The sequence below is a fragment of the Rattus norvegicus genome, chromosome 1 (genome assembly GCF_021556685.1).
Source record: "Rattus norvegicus strain SHRSP/BbbUtx chromosome 1, alternate assembly SHRSP_T2T, whole genome shotgun sequence".
Lineage (NCBI taxonomy): Eukaryota > Metazoa > Chordata > Mammalia > Rodentia > Muridae > Rattus > Rattus norvegicus.
In genome coordinates, this window is record NC_141534.1 from 63,411,217 (window position 1) to 63,425,923 (window position 14,707).

Genomic DNA, 14,707 nt, shown 5'->3' on the forward strand with positions numbered 1-14,707 from the left:
TCCCCCTCCAACCTCAAAAAACATACGCACACACACAATCAATGACATGTGTAATTGTACCAGGAAATACCCGTATTTTATAGAATGCCATAATAGAAAGTAAGAACCATCTTTTTTGTTAAGGGTTGCCAATACATTCTTTTTCCAAGGTGTGTGCAGCTGTGCCAGTCTTGTTCACTATGGGATGGAACAGGTCCCTGACCTGTGAGCCTAGAGGTGAGCAGGGGATCTTTGCTCCATTCTGAGACTGAGAAAGGCAGGATGCCCACTCAAGGGTCCATAGCAGGGAAGGTTTTCAAGCTATGACAGTGCTGGAAAAGCCTATACAAGGCACACAGTTAGCAGTGATGTGTTTGCAGGGAGTCCAAGGAACCAGCTTTGTACTGACGCAGGTGGGCAAGCATTTATCATCCACCTCCCACTATGACAGCAATGAGAGTATTGCTTAAGTTTTATTTCATAGATTTGATCCCTGACCAAAATACCAAAAACTCCACCCTTAATGATGTAGCAAATAGAATAGTGGATGCTAGGCCAGGAACCTATGATGCTTCTAATACCATTGTGTATTTCCGAGCAAGGAAGGAGAGGTATCAATGGACAGCAGTCTGTTTCCCCACGAGTACTCTACCACTGAGTTAGTAGCCTTAGCCCTCCTCACCTCTAGAAAAAGGGTGTCACTAAGTTGTCCAAGCTGATCTTAAACTCATGATGTAGACCAGGCTAGCCTTGAAGTTCTGATCCCCCTACCTACTGTGTGTCTTGAGTGTCTGGTATTACAGGCCCGTTTCTCTATGGATTAGTAGCCCATGGAAGAGTCCATGAACCCATGACCCTCTAGTTCTCACCCTGTGGAGCTATTGGCCTAAGGGGGAGATGGAGTCCATCTGAAGGGATGGGTCAACAAGACAACTCTGTAGAGTGGGGAACTCATCATTCATATTGGGTCCCTGCTGGGAAGAGGAGAAATCAAGAGGAGGGAGGAGATTGGTGTTGGGAAATCCTCCTCTTCCTCATCTTTCTCCTCCTCCTCCTCCTTCTGCTGCTAATGCTGCTGGTGCTATTGCTGTTTCTCCTGTTGGTGCTGTAGCTTTGCTGGTGTCTTTTCCTTGGCCATGTGTCTGAAATCACCTCCTGTTTATACTCAGGACATGACAGAATTTCAAGATGGCACTGTGAGAGAAAAAAAGTCAATTTATTCTAAGCAAAAATCTTATGCGGTAGAATACTTAGATTACCATTTGGAGCTTTGATTGCCTTATTATTTTATCAAATCTTCTCTTCTACTTCTCAGTTAAGATTTTTGAAAGAAATCATTTAGAAATGTTACATATATATATATATATATATATATATACATATATATATATCTCAATTGCTAGGTCTTAGGAATGAAAAAATCAGTATGCAAAACAATATGCATGCATGCAGGATTCTGACCATCAACAATAACCAACAAACTAGGTTGTTGATACTTATTCAGTGACAAACCTTGTTATTAATTTTAAGGCTTAAAGGAGTGGGATGTTACATTTGAAAACATAAGACTCTGTTCTGCAGCACTTGTGATTGATGACCACATGTGCTAGAACCAGTAGCCCATGGATGATTCCATGAGCCCATGAATCTCTAGTCCTCACTCTGTGGGAGCTATTGGCCTAAAGGGGAGCTGGAGTCCATCTGAAGGGATGGGTCAACAAGAAAACTCTGTAGAGTGGAGAATTCATATTGAGTCCCTGCTGGGAAGAGGAGAAATCAAGAAGAGGGAGAAGGCTTGGTGTTGGGGAAACCTCATAAAAGAACTTAGAGAAGATACAAGGTAAGAATTGTGGGGAAAATGGAAACCAGAGACAGAGGAAGGACCAGCATAGAGCAAACTAGAAAGGACAAAGCACGAAGGTACCTGAGATGTGCCTGCTGCTTGTTCTCTGGACTCTCCCTGTGGCTCATTACTGGGGTGAGATTCTGTTCTGCCCCAGGCGAGGTTTCTTTCTCCTTGGCAAGCAGCAACATAGCTTTATCAGGGCATTTGCTATATTCCTGGTCCACCCCTTAAAACCTCTGTGCCTGACCCTGCTGGAGATGTGCTTATCCTCTAATGGGGCTCTGTGGGAGAGTAGATTATCTTCTTTTATTTCCTTGTTGCTACTCTTCTCAGTGAAGATGCTTGTTGTTTGAATGTATGGGACACTCATGGCACATTTGTGATAGTGGTCCTGTGTAGGTGTCATCGGTAGTGGCCTGAGACGACCAGCCACAGTGGTACTTCTTCCTCCTTTTGGATGAACCTTCTGGCCATAATGAGATACGTGACCTTGGGAGAATGACACCTGCAAGGTGTCAAGGACTGGCAGGCTTCCACTCCTCTTTCTTTGTAATCTAAAAGCAGCAGCAGGATCAAGGCTAGGAAATGGGGCTGCAATGGGACTCACTTGCTGTGCCTGGGCTGTGCAGCCATACCCCGGGAGAGCCTGCTGTTGTAGGAAGCAATAAGTTGCCATTTCCTCATTATATTTTCTTTTTATTAGGGAGTATTTTATTACAGAGGCTTGAAATCCCATGCATTTCATCGCACCCAAAATTTCAGGGTCTGGCCTGAGGGGAAGCAGTTCTTCACAACGAACTGTGAACCTCTTCCCGTGTTCTTTGAACCAGGCGTGTTTCATCACCTCGCTGGCTGTTGGTCTATACATTGGATTTACTGTTAGTAATTGACTAAGGAGGTTCTCCAGTTCTTCTGAAACCCCACAGGGGGCAGGATACACCCCTGCAACAACTTGTTTTTGTAATTCTTGGATGATCACAGAATCAAATGGGAGCTTTCTCACTACCATATAATACAAGACCACTCCTATTGTCCACATATCATTCTTCATCCCGTCATACAGAAGTCCAAGGAAGCGTCCCGGGAACCGAAAGAATACGCACCGCAGTGCTGGTTTAGCATTTGTCCAGGTTGTGTTTCGGTGCTAAGCCCAAAGTCGATGACTTTGACCTTTTTGTTTTTATCAATCATTATATTGTCCACTTTCAGGTCTCGGTGAACAATCCCCTTTCCATGGCAGTAGCTCACTGCTGATAATATCTGTTCAAATATTTGACGGGCCTCATCCTCCTCTATGTGCCCTGACTCTCTGATGTACTGGTAGAGTTGTTGGCCTTCCACCAGCTCCATTATGAGGTATATTCTAGTTTTGTTTTCAATGACTTGTAAGAGAGAAACAATGTTGGGGTGGTTGATCTTTCTCATTATGTTTTCTTCTGTCATGGCTGGCCGGAACCACTGCTTGTTCTTTCGGAGAACTTTGACCGCCACTCGGGTTCCTGTGAGCTGGTGGTGGGCCAGGAGGACCTTGGCATGGCTTCCTTTTCCAATAGTCTTCAGTACTTTATATTGGGAATGAAAGGTTCCCTCCTGAGAGATACTGGGATCGGGACTAGAAGGTGGTAACTCCTCCTCAGTCTCTGTAGGCATTTTATCAGTACTAATGCTACCTCAAAATAACAAACAAATGGAATCAAATAATGAAAAAGATGGAGCAATTCAGGAACTAAAATTACACATGTGGAACCTAAAAGAAACAAATGAAACAAAAAGAAAAAATAATAACAAAGAAAAGACTAGACTAGAAAAATAGAGTAAAATTATGAACAGGGGGAAATATGAAGAATCATAAGTAAAAGCCACCCAAATAACCATCCCCAAAAGAGAAAGCCAAGAGCACACAAATACTAAACGTAATGATGAAAATAAAAATCGTCATATTACAATAGGATTGGGCGGCCAAAGCTGATCAATACTGTGAATGGATTGTTTGAAGAAAAAGGTCAAATGAAAGAAATGAGAGGAGAAAGACTGAGTATGAGTCAAAACAAACAAATGTAAAAAGCCAACACTTAAGGGAAAACTCCATTGAATTTCAGGACCTAGTGAGCCACAAAAATCCACAACTCTCCAGAGCAAAATACTGAAAATTAAAATTAACCAACCACAAGGAATAAGGCAGTTAAATATCAGTGAATAGTAAACCTTAAACAAAGGCCGAAGAGTCAAAGTGTCACAAAGGGCAAATTTGTATCAAGTCTAAGCCAATGATTGCTTGTACTCAATAAATGGAGAAACAGGAATAATGTAAAAGGATGAAACCGCAGGGCATTGAAAATGGAGATAGAGTTAATCATCCGACTGCAGAACCGTAAATAATCAAAGCAGTAATATAGCATGTGAGAACATAAAAACCACCACCAAAATGAATCCAGCAATCCATAATAAATAAATAAATAAATAAATAAATAAAACAAAACCACAATAAGGAAATAGCCAGTGGTCTTGAGAATTTATGGCCTAATTCTATCTCTTAAAAACATAGAAAAAAAATCAATCCATAAATAAGCAGCCAGCTGTCTACGTAGGCCTTTAATCTGATATTATGGGGTTGGCATATCAAATTCCTGGGAGCCACTGGAGAGCCAAGACAGGTACTTGGGCAGCTGCAGGCCAGTGAGAGAGCATGTCTTGAAAATGAGGTTGAGGACCTGCCTCAGGAACAGGAGCCAGCGTGACTTCTAGCCTCTACACTCTTTTACACTGAGGTGCAGGTAATATAGATACAAGGGGCAAAAGGGGATGGGCACGTGCGTGCACACACAAACACACACGCACACACACACACACACACACACACACAGGCACACACACAGACAAACACCCAGATTCATACAAAACACACTCACGTAGGAACAGGCACACACATACTTACACACAAGTAAACCTGGAAAAATGCACATCACAGACACACACACACACACACACACACACAGGGACACACACACACACAAAAGAAGTGGTACACACATACAAACATACACACAAACAAACCTGTAAACTCACACACTCCTACATATACTGACAAACACACAAGCGAAAGTGTACACACACTCACACACAGGCAAATCTGTCAGCACACACTCTCTTACACACACTGATACATACACATATACACAGTACAGTAAAATCCAATACAACCACACACAGCTCACAAGATACAAATAAGTCGCAGAGGGCTCCACTCCACACCTCCTCTCAAAGCACTCAAAGAAATCCAGGCCTGGCAACAGCTTAACATCTGTTGGCTGGGACGCCTCACAGTCGCTCCTCATGAGGTCACAATAGGACCTGTCATGACATGGTTGGGAAGGGCTTCAAGGCTCTGGCTTCTGTGGGCTATGGAGAGATTTAAGGCTTTTAGAAATCAAAGCCTGTAAGATGTTTACATCTCCTCGGTTCTCTGTTTTGAATGTTTTCTATGCCTCCTGCATCAAAGTCGTCATGTCTACACTCAGGGTGTCACTTTTTCATTGAATTCTGAATGATTAGCCTCAAACTGATGGTACACTGTTAAAAAAAATAAAAAAAAAACAAAGCTGTGTTTCTAAACTGACCCATCAAGATGACACTGATTTCATAAATCCTCAGAAAGGCTCTACGTTATCATCAAACACCTGAGACAAAGCTGCAGGGATAGGCAGAGCACTTGCCTCCCAAGGGTAAGGAATTGAGTTTCAATCCCCAAAACCCCCATCAATGTTGGATGCATCAGCAAAGCCCATAAGCTCAACATCTGTGGAGTGGGGAGGGGTTGGGGCTTGAAGACAGGTGGTCTGACATGCAGGCGTGAGGACCTGTCAGAGGATGGCCCCTGACAGGACATGGGGTAGTGGTATGCATGGACACCTAGGCACATAAGGGGGTATGCATACACAGGCAGACACTTCCTATCACACAGAGGTTGGCATGATGTATAGAAAACCAAGTCCATCCTGAGTGTAGGGCTCACTTTAAATATTAAGGTCCAGTGATGGAAGAGGCATGTAGGAGGACAAGGAGCTCTGTGCAACCTGGGACCAGAAGGAACAGAGTGGCTATGCTGACACAGTTGAAATGAATTCTCAATCACAGTCTGTGACAGCCAGGTCACAGGACCCAGTCTGCTGTGTTATTTGTGAGCAGCCAGTGCAGCCAGAAGCTAACTATTGAGCACTGACTGGCCCAAGCCCAGAAAGGGTCTCTGTTTCTCAGAGTGCTGGGGGCAGTGCAGTGTGTAGCGCTTTCCTTCTGAAGACTCTTCTGGGGTTTGAAGTCCCCTGTAGAGGACTCTCATGGCTGCAGACACTAAGCCTGGGAGGAAAGATCCACATCTGTAGAGTTCACTGAAAGGCCTGAGAGCAGAAAAGGAAAGAAACAGCAAAATGTGCCACCTCTGCTCACTGTGGTTCAGCTTCTGCCTTTGCAGCTGAGCTCAGGTGCCCTGGAGTCCTCCCTAGCCTGAGTCAGTGATCTCAAGTTTAAGTCCCTACTTCCTGGTTTGTAGTATCAAACAAAGCACAGTTTCAGGCAAGAAAAGCTGTGAACACCATCTAGACATTGTTGTCTACATTTGAGGGGGACTGTTGAGCCCCAAAGGGAGCAAGGGTTACAAGGTCAGGTATTATAGGAATGGCCAGGGTTGGAATCCAAGTTCCAATCTCCCTTTGCTCTGGGCAGAGGGTAGGCCTGGCAATTGGTTCCTGCTGTGTACATGGGGAGAATCAAAGGGTCTTATGGGATCGCTGGCACAGACCTGCCCAAGCATGGCTTAGGGAGCCTCACACCAACTCAATATTTGATGTGTTCCCAGTTTTGTCTACCACCCTCAGCTGTGTGCCATTTTCCCTGCCTCCTGCAAGGGACCCTAAATATCTTCCTATAAAAGGCGATCAAGGAGGAGTTGCACAAGGACAGGTGGGGCTCTGTGGGGAGGTTCACATGGGCTAACACATTAGAGGGCCACAGTCCCTGGATTGATGCTGGATGGACACCCTCCTCTGACATCCAACAGGGAGATCTTCACAGAGATCAAGAGAAGGCTTCTCTGAATAGCTGTGCAGAGCACCTCCGATTCATGGACTTAGGACTGACACCCATAGGATGCTTTTGAGGAGCCGATTGTGATTCAAGGGCTCATCTGCCTGGGTCCATGTGCCTCTAGAGATGAGCCCAGGACTTGGCTGTGGCTGGTTATGGGGTCAGATCAGAGGACGGAGGGGGCTTGTCCTTGGCTCCTGGGAGTAGAGCAATTTTTCTTTCCCTGCCCCTACTTTTTTTGCTTTTCTTTCCTTGGCATAAGGAGGGACTGGAAGAAGTCTGTCTATGGGGAGTGAGGCTGGCTGGGAAACTGCTCGCTGTTCTACATTGTCATGCAGCTGGGGGCTCTGGGTTGTTGGCAGGATAACATCTGCACCATTCCAGTCTGCTTCTCTCCACTTTATCCATGCATCCCTGTCCCAGGGCTGGGAGACCTGGATACAAAAGTCCCACCTGTAGCTTCCAGTCCAGGGATGGAGTCCCTCAGTGAATGGATTCCAGATGGTTCTGTGTAAAGCTGCATCAAACAGGGTAGTTACTGAACATGTGGGTACATGGAGGAGGATACTGCACTGCACCCACCCACATTTCATATAAAACCAATCCTCATGCTCTGGTACTAATTGGTTCTTTTTATACCTTTCACCATTTTTGCTATTCACTGTACTGTTAAGGGTGATTTTTCGTTGTTTCACTTCTGCAAAAAGACAGAGTTTAGCATTGGAGACTCCCTACAGCCTGGCTGGAAGGGAGGCCTACACCCATGTGTCCTTTTAGGAAAAAGCTCTTTCATAGGATGCCTCCCTGAGTCCCAGGATGTGTGGAGGGCTCTGTGCCCTACCCAGGGTTGACCTCAGTATATTAATGGGAGCAGAGGCTTCTCTCTGATAGAACAGTACCACCCTCCTGCAAGATGTCTATGATGGTTTGTATATGCTTAGCTCAGGGAGTGGCAATATTAGGAGGCGTGGTCTTCTTAAAGTAGGTGTGTCACTGTGGGCATGGGCTTTAAAACCCTTTTCCTAACCACATGCAAGCCAATCTTCCCCAAGCAGCCTTCAGATGAATATGTAGACCTCTCACTTACTCTGGCACCATGACTGCCTGGATGCTGCCATGCTCCCAGCTTGATGATACTGGACTGAGTCTCTGAACCTGCAATCCTGTGTCCATTAATGTTGTCCTCATAAGAGCTGCATTGGTCATGGTGTGTCTGTTCTCAGCAGTAAACCCCTAACTGAGACAATGTCAATGTTCCCTGCTCCAGCTTCCTGGCTATAGAAGCTTCACACATGACCGGTATTCTCTTGGGATATGGGCCTAATAGGCTCTAGGCTGTCTGCTTGATCTGAGAGTGTTAGGACATCCTGCTCCTAAGGGCATTGTTACTGTTCCCATGCAATACTGTGAAAACATCAGCAGGCTCATGCTTTCTTACCCCCCTGAACACAATGCTGCCTTTTCCAGGAGTGGATCCAACATATCTCAGAACCTCCTCAGGAACTATGTGTTACCCAAGGATTACCTGCACTTGCTTACACACCCCTATTCGGTGTCCTGAAAACTTTTCAAAGCCCATTCATCTGAGACTGGTGAGTTCAGGACAGTAGTCCCAAGTGTCTTGTCCTATGCTGACAGTTCATTCTCATGAGGCATCACTTACCCTTGACAGAGGATTTTTCCAAGGGGCATTGGATGTGCAGGAGAATTGTGTGTGCTGACTCCTGTCAGATCAGCACAGGATACCATCAAGGCCCGATTTGCTCTTGATTTTGGAACTCATGGTCTTGGCACTGTCTTGTTGTTATTTAGGTCCCTGTCAGTCCCTAATTGAATTTTAGCATGGGAACCCAGGGCAGTTGTCTTCAAAGATATTCCTAGTATGGGCCACATCTTCACCTTGCCAGACATAAAGCACAACAAAACACCAGGCAGGCAGAGTACCCTCAGGGGCTGGAACTGGCATGTGCAAACACTCTGGCTTGACCTTGGTCAGCACAGATTCAGAGAACATCTTCTATGTAGGAAGATCTCCTTCCTCCTCTCAGAGTTTAGGACATCTAGAGGTAGGCTAAGGTGCTGGCACAATGTGAGCAGAGGCAGCACTCTGGGCTTGTTCAGTGTCAAAGCCTCCCTGCCACCCCTGTATCACAGTCACAGCAGCCCATCTCATGAGAATTCTAGGGCTGCTGATATCATGGATGAATAATCCATGTTCTGCTGCTAGTTTCTTTGCTTCCACATGGACAACTGAGAGAAGGGATTGATTAACTGTAGGTGAGGAAGCCCTGCAAATATCTACTTGGTGTTAATAAAGACAATGGGTTCTGACTGGCAAGATCTTTGAATTAGATTTTGAAAAATGCCACCTAGGAACAGTTAGTAGGTACTCTCAGGAAGGTGCAGCATGATGGGCACAATGGGACAGTATCCCTGAGGCTGGTGCAGTGGGACAGGGTCATTGGGGCAGGTAAAACTGAGTAGGAAACGTGAGCCAGGAACAAACGAGCAGGGACCCTGGTTCAGTTACAACAGAGCAGGAATCCTGGGGGAGATGCAAGGGGGCATGAGTCCTGGGGAAGGGATCTTGTAGTTGTGGCCCTGTGGCATGTGCAACTGGCAGGGACCCTGGGGCAGGTGCACTGTGACGTGCACCCAAGCTGGAATGTTCAGACAGGTGTGTGTTTGCTTCATGCAGCTGCTGTCTGAAGTAGAGAACACTGGCCACTGCCCCAGAGGGGATTTTGGGAACTCCTTCCAAGAATCCCTTAGCTCCTAACTGAGAAGCTATACATTCCACAGATGGACCTTTATTGAGATGAGCAGATTCTAAGGGAGCTGCCTTGAATGAACAGCCAAAGAAAGCAGAAATGAAGAACAAGCAATTGCAGCAGACATGTTCAGTGTGTTTTCGACCAGAAAAGTAGGACTGGAAGAAACTGATTAAGTCAAATCACTTCTCTGTCTATCCATCCATCCATCCATCCATCCATCCATCCATCCACCCACCCACCCACCCACCCATCCATCCATCCATCCATCCATCCATCCATCCTCCATCCATTTCCCTGAGGGAAGTCAGCTTTTATTTCTGAGTAGGTCAAAGCAGTGCTCCCTTGTGGTGACAATTAGGTTTGCAGGCAGTGAGATAAGTGGGTATTTATTTATTTATTTATTTATTTATTTATTTCATGATCTGCGATAGACTGCCACTTGTGGCCAGTCCCATCTGCATCAGCTGTACCATAAACCCAGTCTCAGTGTGACACAGAAAAGGCCTAATTGGAAAGTATGTCCTCTCTCTAAGCGACACTGTATAATAACATACTCTGGACTGCAGGTCAGTCAAGGCCTGTGTTTAGGAGACTTGTGGACAGATGAATGCCTGTGAGTCTGGACTTAGGCTCTGTGGAGGGCTCAGGTCACCTGACTGTCCTGAAGCTTCCCACTGTGATTTATTTCCCTCCTACAGAGCCAGACACCTGAGCAACTGCATTTCCTGGTTATCCCCTAATCCTCTTACACTGTGTAGTGTGTTCAATCTCAGGGAGGGCCTGGGAATCTGAGAGACACCACTGAGCCCTCTGGGCCTGGCTGACTCAACCTGAGGCTACTCTGTGTGTCTTCAGTTTGCTCACCCTCCAGAGACCACAAAAGTCAGCAGTGAGCTTGCTGAGAGGTCAGGAACCTCCATATTGACCCAAGAGCAACTGTCCTCTTTTACAGGTTCATCCACAGAGCTTGTAATTCTGATTGGTGCAATAGTCAGGAAGAGTGAAAGATGTCATCTCCCAAGGACAAGTGCTGTGCTAGTGGACACTGAGGAACTTCAGGGATCAAACCCTTCCCCATTCTTCTCCAGCCTCTCTTGTTCTTCGTTGAGATGTTTCCTGCAGATCTAAAAGATCCAGGCAATCCATGACATGGGTTTGAACATAATCTCGACATTTTATTCATTGCCTGATAACTAAGACTAGGTAAAATTTATTTATTCATTCATTCATTCATTCATTCATTCAATCAATCATTTGTTATGCATACGTACAGGGTAGCTGTATTTAGAAAGACCAGAGAGGGCATCAGATGTCATTAGAGACATTTGTGAGCCTCCATGTGTTTGCTGGGATTTAAACTCAGGACCTCTGAAAGAGCATTCAGTGCTCTTAGCCACTTATCAATCTTTCCATTTTCCAGGCTAACTTTTTTACTTCCAATAATGTCTTCTTTATTCAGGTTACATCCTGATCCCAGTCACTCTCCCTCTTCCCTTCCCAGTCCCTCCTTACAAATCCTTTCTACCATAATGCTCTCCCTTCTCTTTGGACAAGGGGAGAGTCCCTGGGTACCACACCACCCCGGGACATCTAGTCCCAGGTGGCCCGAGCACATTCTGCCACACAGATTTACAATCAGGCAGTCCAGGTATGGGGAACAGATCCAATGGCCGGCAACACAGACTGAGACAGTCCTGGATCTACTTGTCAGATGACCCACATGGAGACCAACTGCAGATAGCTAACCCGGCTATGGGGTTGGTTGCACAGGCTCTAGCATACTCCATGGTCCAAGGTATCTGACGGTAGGGGACTTCTTGTAGTGTTTTAACCCAACCAGTTTCCTTGTCACTCTCCCCCCACTCTTCCACAAGACTTCCCGAGCTCCATCTGAGGATTGGCTGTGGCTTTCAGCTGCTGAGTGAAGCCTCTGGAGACAGGTGTGCTACTTTTCTGTCTGCAAGTAAATCAGAAAGAATATCATAAATAGCGTCAGAGGTTGTGTCTGTCACATGAGACAGATCTCACTTTGTGTCAGTCATTGACTGGTTGGTCCCTAAGTATCTGCTTTACCTTTATCCCTACACACTTATTGGCAAGACAGATTTCGAGTTGAAGGTTTTGTGAATGTACTGATGTCTCCTTCCTCTTCTAGAAGTGTTTCTTGTTACAGGAGGTGGCCATTTCGTTTTCATGCTCTGGTAAGCCTGCAAGGGAGGCTTTGTGTTGGGTCCAGTAGTTAAAAGCTAGACCTGGGAAGAGGAACGGCAGAGTTGTGATCTAGGACTTCCTGCAGCAGCCAGCTCTGGGTCCTGGGAGCCTAGGCAGGCTCTGCAGTCATAGAGCTCCATCCACTGCCCAAGTCCCATCCTGACACCTTCTCCATCTCTATTACAGACCATTGTAATTCTGGCATAGTCGCTCTGTCCTGGGCCCGATAGGCCATCCTACCCTGGAAGAACATAGAGTTCAAGGACGGCCAAATTTCACTTAAGCAAACTTGTTCTCAGACTGTGTGGTTGCTCTGTCTTAGCTCTCATAACACACTTTCCTCTACGTTGCCTTAGGCTGTATCCTCCAAGCATCCCTCCATGCATCAGCTCCATATCCTGACGAACCTACCTTAGGGTCCCTGATAATTCCAGATACTTTAATGTTCTCCCAAGATGGACTGTGGCCTCTGGTGTGGCTCACATTGATCCTAGAAGTTCTTGGGAGCCTCCATGCCATGGCATAGGATGTCTCTGAATCCGCACTGGCCTGAGGGATTCCATCTGGCACAGGATTCTCTCCCTATTGTTGAATTTTGGCTCTTACGTTTTTCAGGAATGGCTCTGCATGTGGTCAACACACACTACCCTGGAAGATCAGAGAGTTCAAGGACGGCCAACTTTCACTTAAGCAAACTTTTTCACAGAGTGTGTGGGTCCCATCAGCAGAGAGTAGCCTCCACATTGCAATGATGTGCAAACTTCTGCCTTTCAGCCATGATGGACTTTAGGATCTACCCTGAGGACCCTCCACAAGCCACAGGTGGGTGATGTGTAAATTGGGCATGTTATTGGGTCAGGTCTTCAGTGCAGTGCCTTAAGCTGACAGCCTTTTGGGAGGGCATATGCTTCTCTATTAAATGAACTGGTTCCACTGTTGGCCTGGACTCTGCTGTGTCTGCCGCTCATGCTCTCCTCCAAGTCTCTAACTGTCCCTAACTCTCCTTGACTGGCTGGTCAATCAGTCTTCATACCAGTCTAGAGCCATTCTATAAACACAGAGCCCAGACTGTCCTCTGCCGACGTTTAACGGGGCTGCTGGTTTAGTGTCCTGGGTTCCCTATGGGGGTTCAAACTCAAGTTTCTTAGGTCCCTATGTGTCTGACAAAAAGCCTTTAGAACAAGGTAGATGTGAAGAAATCAGGAAATAAACTCCTGCAGTACTTCATGTCTACCACTGGAGGGCTCTACACTTTTCTGGTCCTGGTGTGCTACTCAGCAAACCCTCTCACTGGAAGGCTCTGTGCCTGAAGCAGAGAACCTCTGCTAAACACAATGTTACCAAGAAACTGGCTGTATCTTCACGGCAGCCTGTAGAAGATTCTCCACGACCCTGAGGACCCAATTGGGAAAACTTAGGTAGGCAGGGTGTGGGAGCCACCAGGGCTGTATGGAGACCTTACCCAGAATTTAATCTCCAGCTGTGCATTCCGATTAACATGACCCACACTCCTATGAAGGTCTCTGGGTGGCTCCTGATATGAGTTGGGGGAGGGGGGAGGACAAGGAAGCTGGGTCAAGACAGAAGCACTGTCCTTACTCACTGCGTCTGGGCTTGTTCCTGCCCTAACTGGGAAGCAGGAACCAAACACCCACTCCTCATGGGACTGTCCGTGATGAGGCCAGCTGAGGATCTGAACTGTCAGCAAGAAAGACAGGAGCTGTATGTGCCACAAACCAGAGCACAGTGTCCCGCATAAGCCCATCTCTCAAATGATGCCATCTCCTCCCCAGAGTGGCTCCAGTCTGGGTTAGGAGTGGGTCATGTATTCCGAGCTCTCTGCTACCCCTGCAAACACAGCAATGGTGCCTTCTCATGCTCATCTATACTGAGCCTAGGGAGCAGCCAGAGGTCATACTCATGGGAATTCAGACTCAGTTCAATCTGCTATCCTGTAGCCCATGAGTCTGGACTCAACTTTAGTGGTCAAGGCCAGTGGTTTTTTTCCTGGACAAGACTTTGAGAATGTTAGTGACACATTGTATGCCCTTGGCTGGCCTTCACTCTAATAGCACTGAGTGACCATTCCAGCCTGCCCTCAGGGATTCATATCAGCATTGGCCAGATCAGGCTCTTTGCTACCTGTTCCTATAGCTCACCTCCACTGTAGTTCATGTGTCCTGGCTGCTGCAGCTGCTCCAGAAGCTACCAGATGTCTTCCCACAGAATCCTGTAGTCCCTGTGGGCTCATCCACAGACATCTCACACTCTCCCTGCTTGGAGTTAGGCTGGATGCCTGCTGTGTGGGAGCTGCCTTGGCTTGTGGAGCAGAGTCAGAAGCAGTGGAGGAGATGTTGTCTGTTGCTCTTAATGTCCTCAGTGCCCAGGGCTTGCCTGTGGTGTGGTTGTGGTCCAGCTCCAGTTAATCACTGATATAAATTCAGCCCGTAGAAACTGCGTACCCCATGTGGCACTGGGTGGACCATGACTGAGGGAGAACCATGCAATCCAGGACCCTGTTGGGATCAGGGAATATTCCAGGTCCCCTCTCACGCAGGATGCAAGGCTAGGAGCTCTGTGTGCCCTGACACAGGGGCATGGGACCGTGACTCCCATGAAATGCTCCTTCATACCTATTACATCATCAGCTTTGAGAAGGTCTTCCTCAGTAAGAACATTCCACACTGCTTGCCTCTGCCATCTGGCTCTCTTTTCCAGGGCTGCATGCCCTCAGGAACATTGACATGTCTTCTATGAAAATTAATATTCTGTTAAATCATTTTGATAAACAGTTCTCAACATGATATCTGTGTCCAGA

General features: G+C 46.6%; 1 pseudogene; it reads right to left on the reverse strand.

Moving 5' to 3' along the window:
- Positions 1–2,872: 2,872 nt before the first annotated feature.
- On the reverse strand, positions 2,873–3,475 carry LOC148007115 (sperm motility kinase Y pseudogene; annotated as a pseudogene).
- Positions 3,476–14,707: the final 11,232 nt, after the last annotated feature.